This window comes from Trichosurus vulpecula, chromosome 1 (assembly GCF_011100635.1).
Source record: "Trichosurus vulpecula isolate mTriVul1 chromosome 1, mTriVul1.pri, whole genome shotgun sequence".
Taxonomy (NCBI): Eukaryota; Metazoa; Chordata; class Mammalia; order Diprotodontia; family Phalangeridae; genus Trichosurus; species Trichosurus vulpecula.
In genome coordinates, this window is record NC_050573.1 from 149,393,193 (window position 1) to 149,406,569 (window position 13,377).

The following is a 13,377-nucleotide window of genomic DNA, read 5'->3' on the forward strand; positions in this document are numbered from 1 at the left end:
GAAAAAAAAGGGAAAAAAAGAAAAAAGAAATTTACATGACAACTTTATGAGATATTTAAAAAGAATACCAAGTTGTACATAATAGATTTGAAGTTTCATGTGCAATCATCTTTTTATTACACTATGTTATGGAAATGCTTGTTTTAGTTGCTAAATTAAAAATAAAATAAATAAAATTAAAAAAAAAGAATCCACAGCTTCCTCCAGAGCTCAGTTCAAGCTGAGTGCAACCTCCTACATAAAGCCCTTCCTGATTCCCCCATCTGCTAGTGCCTCCCCCACTGCCCAAATTACTTTGTATTTACTTAGATCTGTAAATGTTGCCTTCTCCAATAGAATACATGTTCTTTAAAAGCAGAGGTTATTTCATTTTTGTCCCTGTCTCCCCATCACTTAGCATAGTGCCTGGTACACAGTAGAGGCCTAATTAACGTCTGCTGCTTGATTGATATTTTTGAGAGTCATAAAAAGCATAGATAATGTTGGCTTTGATTTTGGACAGGCCAGAAGTACAAAAATTAATCAAGATGCCAAAAGATTAATGTGAGAATTACGTATTTATTTAATGGTTAGAAAGTTTAATTACTTGATTATAGGGTTTAGAACTGTCCAATTATCTAATTTACTGAGGAGAAGAGCGAAGATCAGGGAAGTTAAATGACGTGCTCAGGGTCACACAAGTAATAATTAAAAGGGCCAGGATTCAAAACCTAAGTCCTCTGATTCCAAATACAGTGCTCTTTCCAATACACCATGCTGCATTATGTGGGTCCCTTCCTGTATCATGGATATGTATTGTAGACTAGAGCCACAACAAGGTCAATAGAGACCAGGACTCATGTATTGTTATTTTTTGTATTTGGTTATTTTCAATCCAATCCAATAAACATTTATTAAGCACCTACTGTATGAAAGGCACTGTGCTAGCACAGGGGATACAATGGATAAAAAGATAGCGTTTCTGCCCTCAAGGAGTTCACAATCTAATGGGGTGAGACAACACACAAAAGGATTCAAGATAGGGTGGGTGGAGAGCGGGCAGTACCCAGCACAGGAGCATCTTGTTCTGTGGAGTGGAAACGAGGCAGAGCAGTTCATGCAGAACGAAGGGAGGCAGAAAGTGCAGATTCTGCCTGCTATAGAGTAAGGCACTGGGAGAAATTAGGTACCCTCCAGCCCTCCAAACAAATTATTTTATTCTTAGCAATTCACAGTTGCCAGGCAGAGTCTCTCAGGGTGATTGCCCCATTATTTACACTTCAGGAGACCAGCAGAGGCCTTTCCCAATGACCTTGGTATGCTTAAAAAATCCAGCCACTTACCTCATTATAGAGTGCCTCGAGTATGGGAAATGGATTCACAGCAGAAGAAATTCTAGGTTTTCTGGTGCAACACTTTCCATTGGCACCTAGCTGAGCCAAATGTTTCTAGACCATCCACGTTAGGCGAAGGGCGTGGCAATTAGCGGCAGAAAGACAGTGACAGGCCCAACCTCTCTTTCCCATACACATTAAAAAGTTCTCCAGGAACTTTCTTTTCATGGCATAGTGGAAGCTATTCTGGCTTTGGAGTGAGAATACCTGTATTAAAATCCTGCTTCTAATACTCATTACCTCTGTGATCTTGGGCAAATTACTTAATCTCCTGGGACCTAAGTTTCCTCATTTGTGAAATGAGAGGATTGGGCTAGCTGACTCTGAGGCCCTTCCAGCTCTGTGTTCTTATGAGAATAGCCATTTCCTTCTCCAGCTCATTTGACAGATGAAGAAACTAAGGCAAACAGGGTTAAGTGACTTGCTGTATTGGCAACCAAAAATGGGCTCCTTAGCACTTAGTCAACAAGTGCCCTTGACTAGTTTGGCTTTTTCCCCTGAACTGAATGCTGTTTGTATGTTGGACTGGAGTAAGCTTGTCGGCCCCTTCACCTTGCTTCCCTTGCTTAAGCTGATGGAAAGAACCTGTGCTTTCCCGGTCAACCCCTTCACCTTGCTTAAGCAGATTGAAAGAACCTGTGCTTTCCCTGGCGTACCTTACACCCCCGCAGAAGTTGGATGGTTAAAAGCAGCTCCCGTTGGAGCCAGAGGCTGCCACAGCCACAGCCACAGCCACAGCCACAGCCACAGCCACAGCCACAGCCACAGCTGAAGCAGGAGCTGCCAGTAGCAGAGCTGACCTACGGGAGGAAGCTGAACAAAGACTTCAGGCCAGTGGGTAATCTTTTTACCATAGAGGGGGAAGTATGATTTTGCTTTACGCAATCATGCTTCTCTGTAGCCTCCTGGTTACTCTTTCAAGGTGTACTTATTGGGCCTGGAAGCTTTTGATCAATATATCAAAATGGGGTTGCTGGTTCATGGGTTGGTTACTGTGGAGCCTAAATATGTGTTTTGATTCTTCTGCCTTCTACTTTGAGAGTTTCTTATATCTGGCGGTTCCGAACCTTTCAGACATGTTTATGATCCTCTTTGAGATTATAAACTCTGCCCTCCTAATACATTTGGCGACCAGGATGGGATCGCTAGGTATAAGATCTCTAGAAGCAGAACAATTCCAGAGGAAGAGATGAATATCCCAGGATGGGAGGATCCATTTTATTCCTCCCTAGCAAAAGAATTGGCTAAAAAAGCTGGACCCTGTGAAAACTGGGAACCAAGGCTACGGAGAGGAGATCCTAGGGATTTAGAAAAGTGTTTACAAGAAGTTGGGATTCAGTCAGGGGCAGCACTATCTAGGCAAAGCTGGATAGTGTTATCAGCCTACCGGCTAGTATACGAAAGATTGAGATTAAGTGAAAGACATGGGGGCACTCCTACCCCACAGCAAGAAGGGGAATCTCAGATAGCAGGAGACCAAACTGACTCAAATGAGAACTTTTTTATTAATGTGGCTAAGAGCAACAGGAGACCAAAAAAGCCCAGAGTGCATTTCAACCCAGCCCAGAAAGAGCCTGACTGCCTGCTTCGTCCTAGCCATGGTGGCAGAGGAAGTGAGTGGGGGGAAAATGAGACAATGTTAGGGGCTGAGGCACAAAACACTACTGGGGTTCAGGATGTCCCTCACACAGAGAATAGGAGATGGTTAAATGATCAGACAAGGGCTCGACCCATACAAAGGAGGAAGACAGAAACCCGAGGTGAAGATTCAGTTACAAGGGAAATTCAGGAAGATTTCTCACCGCAAGAGGTCACAGATATTTTGAGTAGATTCAGCCAAAGAATAGGAGAACCATCGATATCTTGGATGGTAAGACTCAGTGATCAAGGGGCCAGTGGAATATCAGTAGATAGGACAGACTGCATGAGATTCATAGGTATCAGCCATGATCCTCTAGTTCAACAAGCTTTTAGGGAACATCATCAGCAAGGAGATGGTGATAGCAGGACTACTCTATTGGCGTTAGCCGCTGTGGGATGCAATAAGAGATATGCTACTGATTCTATGTGGCCCACTGAGCACAGACCCTGGTATTCACTTAGAGATTGTATCATGAGACTAAAGGAGAAGGTAATGAAGACTGCCATTATGATAGGAACTGCAGACAAATATTACAATGATCCAATGGGACTGCCTCATAGGAATTTAATAATTAGGACAGCTCCCCCTGCTTATAAACAACTAATTTTGAATTTATTACTTGGAGAAGTAGGGAGCTGTCTTACAACAGTGATAAATAAGATTTTACAGTTACATGACTTAGGTGACTGGGGAAGGGATAGATCTCCTCGAGAGAGAAGGGTGAATAACCAGCAAACTTGGCGCCAAAGGAGAGTAACAAGGAAAGAAATGTTTACTGCTCTATTGAGAGCAGGGGTAGGTTTTGAAATGATAGATGGCATTCCAACCAATGAATTATATAGAATGTACAGAGATAACAGGAGAAATAGGGAGATAAGAACTGCTCCTGCAAGCCCACAAGCCACTCAGAGGAAAGGTGACCTTGTGTGATTAACGGATGAAAACTTGTACATTTGGGGAAAGGCTGGGAGGACAATCCTAGTCTCTATCTAGGATGGGATCCTCTTAGTTAAATTTTCCCATTGTGTTTCCTTGTACATCTGGGGAAAGGCTGAGAGGACAATCTTAGTCTCTATCTAGGGTGGGATCCTCTTGGCTTCCTCATTATGTTCCTTTTGAAAAGAAACATTTCCCACCTGAGTTTGGCTTCTGATATTGGATGATTTTATCTGAAGGATAATAGCCCATACTTGTCTATTCTTTTTGTCCTTTGTTTTGGCTAACGTTGTTGCTAGTTCTGTTTCCTTTAGGCTTAAGCACCCTGCACTTTCTGGTGACTGCCTAAGCACATAGAATTCTTGGAATTCCTGCCAGCTCGTTCAAGAACTGACCTCTGGAATGGGACTTTTTGGGGGCAGGGCCATCTCTACATCCAATTTCAGCAAGAAGAAGCTATGGAAAATGAGACCTTCACCCCTTACCCCAAGATTTTGAGCCCCAATCATTCAAGGGGGGTGGGAATGATGAGAGTGTTCTGTTTACTTATTTTGTGTTATCTTTGCTGTGTTGTTTTATTGTTATGATATTATTGATCCTATGTAATGGATACAAGGATCTAGGGGTGGACATTTGAATTATTAATAATTATTTTTGGGATGATTGATTGAAGAGATTATCTTGCTGGGACCTAGGGGTGGATCACATTTGAATCATAAACCAATATTTAGGAATGTCACCAAATGATATGTTTTGCTTTATAATGAATGATATGTTTTAGTTTCCTTTGTAATTGGATCACAATGTATGTTCTAGGATACATGGCTGATTAGATTATGTATCCTATAACAAGGGGTGGAGTGTATTGGCAACCAAAAATGGGCTCCTTAGCACTTAGTCAACAAGTGCCCTTGACTAGTTTGGCTTTTTCCCCTGAACTGAATGCTGTTTGTATGTTGGACTGGAGTAAGCTTGTCGGCCCCTTCACCTTGCTTCCCTTGCTTAAGCTGATGGAAAGAACCTGTGCTTTCTCGGTCAACCCCTTCACCTTGCTTAAGCAGATTGAAAGAACCTGTGCTTTCCCTGGCGTACCTTACACCCCCGCAGAAGTTGGATGGTTAAAAGCAGCTCCCGTTGGAGCCAGAGGCTGCCACAGCTACAGTCACAGCCACAGCTGAAGCAGGAGCTGCCAGTAGCAGAGCTGACCTACGGGAGGAAGCTGAACAAAGACTTCAGGCCAGTGGGTAATCTTTTTACCATAGAGGGGGAAGTATGATTTTGCTTTACGCAATCATGCTTCTCTGTAGCCTCCTGGTTACTCTTTCAAGGCATATTTATTGGGCCTGGAAGCTTTTGATCAATATATCAAAATGGGGTTGCTGGTTCATGGGTTGGTTACTGTGGAGCCTAAATATGTGTTTTGATTCTTCTGCCTTCTACTTTGAGAGTTTCTTATATCCGGCGGTTCCGAACCTTTCAGACATGTTTATGATCCTCTTTGAGACTATAAACTCTGCCCTCCTAATACACTTGCCCAGGGTCACACTGCTAGTAAGTACCAGAGGATGGATTTGAAACTCAGGTCTTCCTGACTCCATGCCCAGCACTCTATCTATTTTGCCACCCAGCTACCCCTGGTTCAGACTCTCCCTGGAAGATAAACATACTTTGGGTGCTGCTGAATAAGCAATTCCATTACTCTTTGACCTGCACTATCTGAACAACTCTTTGGCTCTCCTCTCCAAGTAAGATGTTGCACAGGAACTGTGCGGATGATTCTCTTTTTCCACAAAGCATGCTGCATCAGGAAATTCTCTGCTAAGAGGTCCAGTCCCTGAACTCTCGAACTTGAAAACTCTTGAACTGGGGCTGAGAAACATGCCCATGACATGTACCTCGGAGGGAAACCCCTCAGCAACCCAGTTGCTACTATCTCTTGAGTTGGTACTGTCCAGAAACTCTCCTTTTTCTGGCTAGAAGGTTAGATTCCAGGATCACTGTGCCTAGGGAATTCAAAATTTCCACTCTTCTCCAACGGGAGGCTGGATTTCAGGAACATTGTCTGAGAACTACCCTATTAGGCTAAATGCAAATGCATGTCAACCTCTGCCATGGGCTTCTGCCACAAAACCACCATCAGTTCCTGCTGGGGTGACAAAAATGTCCTTAAGATGCCTCCAAAGCTCCATGCCTCACAACCAAGTCACCTAAGCCACCATCAAATTAATCAGGGACTCTGCTGAACAATTCCCTTAGAAATGCGTAGTATGCACCTTCTACAGCAAACCTTCTCTTAATTCCAGTGCTTTCTCTCTTTTAATCATTTCCTATTTATCCTGTACTTAGCTTGTTTTGTAAATATTTGTTTGCATGTTTTCTCCTCTTTCAGAGGATAGATGCTGTCTTTTTCCTCTTTTTGGATCTCCAGTGCTTAGCACATTTAGCATCGTAGGTAGATAATAAATGTCAGTTAATTGATTGGTTGGCATGCCATTTCGATGTCTATTTTCAATATAGCTTTTTACAACAGCTTATCATTGAAGGAATGGCGAGTCAACAATAATTTATTAAAGCACTTACCATGTAGCTGGTACTTTCAATACAAATATAAGAGAAACAAGGGTCCCTGCCCTCAAAAAGCTTACATTCTAACTGCAGTACTAGTGGGGTGTGACATTTGAGGAGGTCTCCTTTGCCATAGCAACACATAACTACGTGGCACAATAGAGTGCAAAGTCTGGAGTCTGAAGACTTCATTTCAAATTTGGCCTCAGACACTTACTGTATTTCACCACATAATTGTTGCAAGTTTTATGCCAAAAATTTTTGCAAGAAAGTGGGGTGCGAACATTACATGAAGCTTTTTTTAAAAAAAATTGTGCCAATATTACTTAAAGATAATTTATTACTAAGCTGTATCACTGGCAGACAAGCTGTACAGTTTAGCTAGCATGGGAAGATGTGAGTCTTACCATATCATGTGACTTACTCATGGCAGCTTTGCCTGCCCGCTTGCTCCCCTTGGGCCTATGGCTCTTCACTGTGCTGTGACAATACTGTTAGTACTACAGCGCTCTAAACAAACCACACAGGTCAGCTTTCAGAAATATACTGATAATGCTCATGTGCTGAGAATCCTAGGTTTGTGGCTCACAATCTGTGAAAGATAAATGCGTATCCATATGCCACTGGTGAATATATTGCTGCTCTGTTTGCCTTTTAAGTGGTGTGATGAATAGAATTATACCATGTGCCGATTAACAGATAAAAGGTTATAAACCAATATTTGGACTGAAAAAAACAGAGTGCAATGATTATGCGGTGGTGACGATTATGCGGTAAAACATGGTACTAGCAATGTGACCCTGGGCGAGTCACTAAACTCTACTTCAGTTTCTTCATATATGAAAAGAACCGGAGAAGAAAATGGCAAATCACCCCAGTATCTTTGCCAAGAAAAGCCCGAAGGGTCACAAAGAGTCAGACACGACTGAAACAATTGAACAGCGACAACCTTTGCTCTACCAGTAAATGAGAAGAAAGAGCAGCTAGGTGGCACAGTGGATAGAGCCCTGGGCTTGGAATCAGGAAGAATCATCTTCATGGGTTCAAATTCAGCCTCTGACACTTAGTAGCTGCGTGACCCTGGGTAAATCACTTAACCTTATGCGTCTCAGTTCCTCACCTATAAAATGAGCTGAAGAAGGAAATGGAAAACTGCTCCAGTATCTCTGCCAAGAAAACCCCAAATGGGGTCACAAAGAGTCAGACATGACTGAAATGACTGAACAACAACAAATTTGAAAAGAAAATTGAACTATGAAGCACACAATAATTCAGTTTGAATACAGCTGATTGATCTCTAGGGCATGAGCACAGAACAGGGATTTTTATTTTATAAAAGCTTCAACTTCACTCTTAGTCATTTTTCTTATCTTGACTGGACAGCAAATCTTTTCATTAGACTTCACCTGTGGGGGGCAGAATCATAGAATGTTGGAGCTCAAAGGGAATTTAGTGGCTATTTTATCCTGCTTTCTAATTTTAGGGAAGGGGAAACTGAGCCCCACAAAATGAGCTGTCTCTAAGGATCCTTCCAGCTCTAAGTTCATGATCCTATGGCCCATATATTAATTACCACTAATTAATAACCATTTATATAACACTTTAGAGTATTCAAAGCTCTTTAAACAGGTTATTTGATCCTCACAATAGTCATGTGAGGCAGACAGGACAAATATTATTATGCCAGTTTAACCAAGAAACTAGGGTTCAGGGAAGGTAAGTGATTTGCCCTAGGTCACACAGCAGCTAGTTGAGGATGGAGCTAGGGTGTGAATCCAGGTCTTCTAATTCCATCTATAATAATCTTTCCACCATAATAACTCCCTGCCTCACAAATGTCATACTCATTTTACAAACGAGGAAAATAGAGCTCAGAGAGGTTAACGTTACACGGCCAGAAAGTGGCGGAGCTCAGATCCCAAACCATGTGTTTCAACTCCAAGTCCAGGGCTCTTCCAGTTAAACTAGGGTACCTTCATTCTTCACGTTTTAGTTATAGGCCCTTTCTCAGCACCACTGTTCCAATCATTAAATGGACAAATCACTTCCCATCTCTGACCCTCAGTTTCCTCACTCGTAAAATGAGAGGGCTGGGCTAAAACAAAGGTTCTTAACTTAGGGTCCATGAACTTGGGTCTCTTTTTTATGTTTGACAGCTTTATTTCACTGTAATTGGTTTTCTTTGTAAGCCTATATATTTTAATTAATTCATTTAAAAGCCTTATTCTGAGAAGAATACTGAAAAGAAACAGAAAGCGACTTAACTTTCCTCAGTCTGTTCCAGCATCTAACCTCTTTGGGGCTTAGTTTCTTCATCTGTAAAATGGAACGGTTAGACTACATCATAGTTTCAGGGCTGCAAGAGTTCTTAACTTCTCCATACCCCCAAAAGACAAATACAGGACTCTGGAAGGGACTTTAGAGACCATTTATCCAATCTCCTCATTTTACAGTTAAGGAAATTGAGACCAGAAAGGTTGAGTGACTTGCCCCAAGGTCAGTCACATGGGCAGTAAGGGACAGGGACAAGATTTGAACCCAGATTTTCTGACTCTAAATCCAATGCTTTGCACTGTACTAGTCTGTTTCCTAGACAATTCTCCTAACTTTGAGTAGCAAGTAAGTTGCAGGACACGGATTAATACCAATAATAAGTAATATTTACATTTTAAATAGTATCTACTATGTGCCAGGCTCTGTACTAAATATTTTACCTCATTTGATCCTCACGATAACCCCGGGAAGTAGGTACTATTGTTATGCCCATTTTCCAGTGGTGAAAACTGAGGCAGTGATTAAGTGACTAGAATCCAGGTCTCTTAACCCCCTCCCTAGTGTTTTTTCCTACTATAACTTTTGGAGTCCTTAGTGATTCGCGTGGTGCTACCTCCTTTAAAACACAAGAATCTGTATTGCTAAATTAGAGTCAGAAGATGTGCCTGGTCCTCCTTACTGACCTATGTCTTGCTGCTGGACTTCGAATGACTCTGGAGGAGACAGTGAGGTTGATGACTTTGCACAGCCCTGCCTCACTTAAATCCAGTTCACTCGCAAGTCAAAACATCACCCTCCAAACGTCATTGGTCCTCTTTGAGAACGAAGGACAAACAAAAACAGCAAACCTCCTTACTACCTATATGACCCTGAGTAAGTCAGTGTGAGAGTTGGAAAGGACTCTAGGAAAATCATCTAGTTTCACAGATGTGGAAACTGAGACCCCGAGAAAGGGGGGTATGAATGGCTCTTATTGTCTGTAACATAGCTAAGACTGGAAGCCTTGTCACCCAGCTAGTAAGTTACATTAAATTTCTGCTCCCAAAACTATCATAGCATATCATATTCAATAATTTTATCTTCCTAATTTCTTCCTTCTGCCCTTAGCACTATTTGAGAATCTGGTTGCTAAGTCATTTCTCTTAAAAAAAATAGGAGAGAGGAAATACCACCTTGGTGTATGATGAGTTGAATAATAAAATTATTTTTAAATAAAATTCAATGACGTTATTTTTAAATAAATAAAATCATTTTAAAGAAACAAATTTGTTTTCAATAAAATTCAATAAAATTGTTTCAACCAAAAAAAAAACGAAAAAGAAAAAGAAAATATGACTCTGGGTACCACTAGGGGCACTATTTCTTATAGCAGAAAGAGCACTAGAATAGGAGTGTGGAAACCTGGCTTCCATCTGCAGTTTTGGCACTTGCTTGTCATGTAACTTTAGAAAAGTCACTTACTCTCTGTGGACCTTAGTTTTCCCACCTATAAAGACAGAACCAGATGATTTTTAAGATCTCTTCCAGCTCTATGATTCTATGATTTATAACTTTGAGATTTGTCAAGTGAAAGATTAAGAATGGTGAAATGAGAACTGTACCAGGAACACACAGATATTTTTAAAAAATAGTTTAATAGATGGTTCCCTTGAGTGGGGACCCTGAACTGGAGCTGAGAGGACTATCTGGAGGTAAGCTATAAAAATGGGACCTCATCATTTTGATTGAAGATTTGGGATATTGTCATAGGCTCCCCTAAGTCTGTGTTCCTACTCTGAGATCTACAGGTCTGTGAAGAGATTTCAGGGGGTCAAAGAACATGAGTAGGACCTCCGAAATTTAGCATTTCCTTCAGTTCTTTAAAAACATTCTTCTGAGAAGGGTCCATAGGTTTCATCAGACTGCTAAAGAGGTCCATGACACCAAAAAAAAGGTTAAGAACCTCTGTCATAGGCATACAACACAGCCTGTGGGCCAGATAGATTAAAACTCAGGTTCTCCAAATGAAGTCTTAGGTCTTAGGGAAGGGAATTTTAATAACCTAGGCATGCTGCTAAAAGTAAAGAGTATGTACTGGGAAGCATAGCATTGAGAATGGAAGAAATGTTTCGAAGGAAGAGTATGAGGAGCTGATAGTTGCTTAAGGAAAGAAGTAACACTTGATCTGCAAAATTTCTTTCCACCTCCTCCTCTACCATCCTCAAACTGATGACCTTTCTAATAGTCTGGCCTCCCAGTTCCTCAACACCTATGATTTTCATCATAGGGAAAAGGCAAAGCATTTGCTATTTTTAATTATCTGCATTAGTGTTTTGAAAGCACTGATAACTGAGAGTTATAATGAAGGCAGCTAGAATATGGAGTTCACAGAGTGCCAGACTTGGAGTCAGGAAGACCTGAGTTTTGAATCCTGCTTAAGACCGTGGGCAGGTCACTCAATTTCTCAGCCTCAGTTTCCTCATCTGTAAAATTTGGATAATAAAGTCATCTACCTGCCAGGGCTGTTTTAAGGACCAAAGGAATTAATATATGAAAAGCCCTTTGCAAAGCTAGTTATATAGATGTTAGTTATTACATATTCCCTTTTACTCAGCCATAGAAAACTAGAAGGCACCTTGGAGACCGCTACTCCACCCTTCTTATTGTAAAGTTAAAGGGATTTGGGGGGATATGACTTGCCAAAAGTCACACAGTTAATAAATCACAGAGTTGGAACTCAACCCCAGGTCTCCTGGCTCTCAGTACTCTTTCCATCATCACCATGCAGATCTTCTCTACCTAGGAATGCTCCTGAAAGGTTGTGTGAAAATTCAATTTTGGCAAGGTAACTCACTCCCCAATTTGCCTTTGGTGTAAATCTATATTTGCTCCAGCTTAGCTATATTTAAAGTAGTGAGATTGTCACAGAACATTCCACTAAAATCCTATAGACGATGGTGGCGAGGTAGCTTTGAGTTCTTGGAAGACAATTGTCAACTCCGAACATGACCTCAAAGATTTGGTGATTGTATTGTTATGTCTGTTAGCGGAGGTCCAGGGTTAATTAAGTCCAGAAAGGCTTATCACCAGAAGTCTCTGAGAGAGACAATCTTTTTGGCCAGAGACACTATCATAAGGAAGGACTAGATCTACGTTGAAAAACATCCCAGGTCCTGGAAGTTTTGAAGCCGACCAGGGGAACCATCGCTTATCCCATTACCCCTTGTCAGATACAGTCAGATCCTAGGAACTCTCTCAAGAGGCATTTGGTGGCTCTCCGTCTTTAGAAAGCTTAAAACCGCACTAAGACATAAGGAACACCCTGTATTTCTGTCCATCTCATCCTCTAATCTAAAAAGTCTGAGGTCCCCACCATATTTTCTTTTCCCCAAATTCTCCCTAACCTAAATAGGTGAAAAGTTATTTCGGCAGAAGAAAGTGAAAGCTCAAATCCCACTCACTGGGGTTATAAAAACACCCCCCCCCCCCCCGCCACCCGATTACACTACTCCAGCCCTAATAGCTCCTAAAGAAAGAGAATTTTTTAAAATCACTTCGAGTTCCCCGAGGTGACAGTCAACATTGTCATAAGTCAATTGCACTGGGTTGCAGGCTCGACATCTTTCCATTTCACGCCGTCTGTGTAGACGCGGTCCAGAAGCCCGCTGCCACTAGGAACTCCCAAGGATGGGAGACAGAAGCGGTGAGCCTAAGGGCAGGGGCAGCCTTTCCCAGGCCCGCCGAGCTGTAAGAGCGCCCCACGGCTCTTTCCCACCCGGAGGTTCAGGAGCGCGCTGCGGAGCCCCGGACTCCCGTGGCAGAAGTCACCACTGCTGCCGCCTCGTCTCACCTCCCCGTGAGAGCCACGGCCGCGCGGCGTGTTCGCGGCAGGACTCGGGCCAGCCCTGCCCGCGCCCGCCCGGGGCGCACAGTCAGTGTAGTGCCAGCCCCCACGGGCAGGAGCCGAGCCGGGTGGCAGCTCGGAGCCCAGCTAGCAGAGTCCCCGCCTGGAGGCAGACATCGCCCCTCAGCCCCGAGCTCCCCCAGTTCTAGGTTTGCTGTCTCCTTGCCCTGAGGGAATAGGGACGACGGGGCTAACGGCGCCCGCATCTAACCAGGACTGCCCCGCATACCTGTACTTCACCACGGGAAATCCTGGGGACAGGGAGAATTCCGCTCACCTGCAGTAGCCACTGCCTCCTTCGCCGCTGCTGCTCTTGCAGCCCGGGTAGACCGCGAGCCGAAGGCGAGGGGAGACGCGGCCACGTCTTCCCTGCTCTCCTCCGTTTCCAAAAAAGCAGGCGGCTCCTCTCCTGGGAACGCTGGAGACCAGGAATCCGTGCCACTGCCGCCGCCGCCGCCGCCGCCGCCGCCGCTGTCTCCTCCTTCCCTTCTTCCTCCAAGTCCCATCCCAGAGCGTTCCCCTCTCCTGCTGCTTGGGCTGCTTCTCCACACGGGCGGGCTAAGGGGCGGGATGGGGGGACGGGGAGGAGAAGGAGGAGAGGAGGCGTTCGGAAAAAAACGGGAGGGGGAAGGGGTGAAGGAAGGGGAGTCCTGTTGGGGGATGAATTGGATAGCTAGGGAGAGCAAGCTAAATGGAGTGGCCCT

General features: G+C 43.3%; 1 protein-coding gene across 1 annotated transcript in view; it reads right to left on the reverse strand.

The window, feature by feature from the left end:
* Positions 1–13,171, reverse strand: part of MATN2 (matrilin 2) — a 199,912-nt gene extending 186,741 nt beyond the window's left edge. The window contains exon 1 of the mRNA XM_036742359.1: positions 12,951–13,171. The gene's annotated coding sequence lies outside the window, so the exon portion shown is untranslated. The remainder of the gene's footprint in view (positions 1–12,950) is intronic.
* Positions 13,172–13,377: the final 206 nt, after the last annotated feature.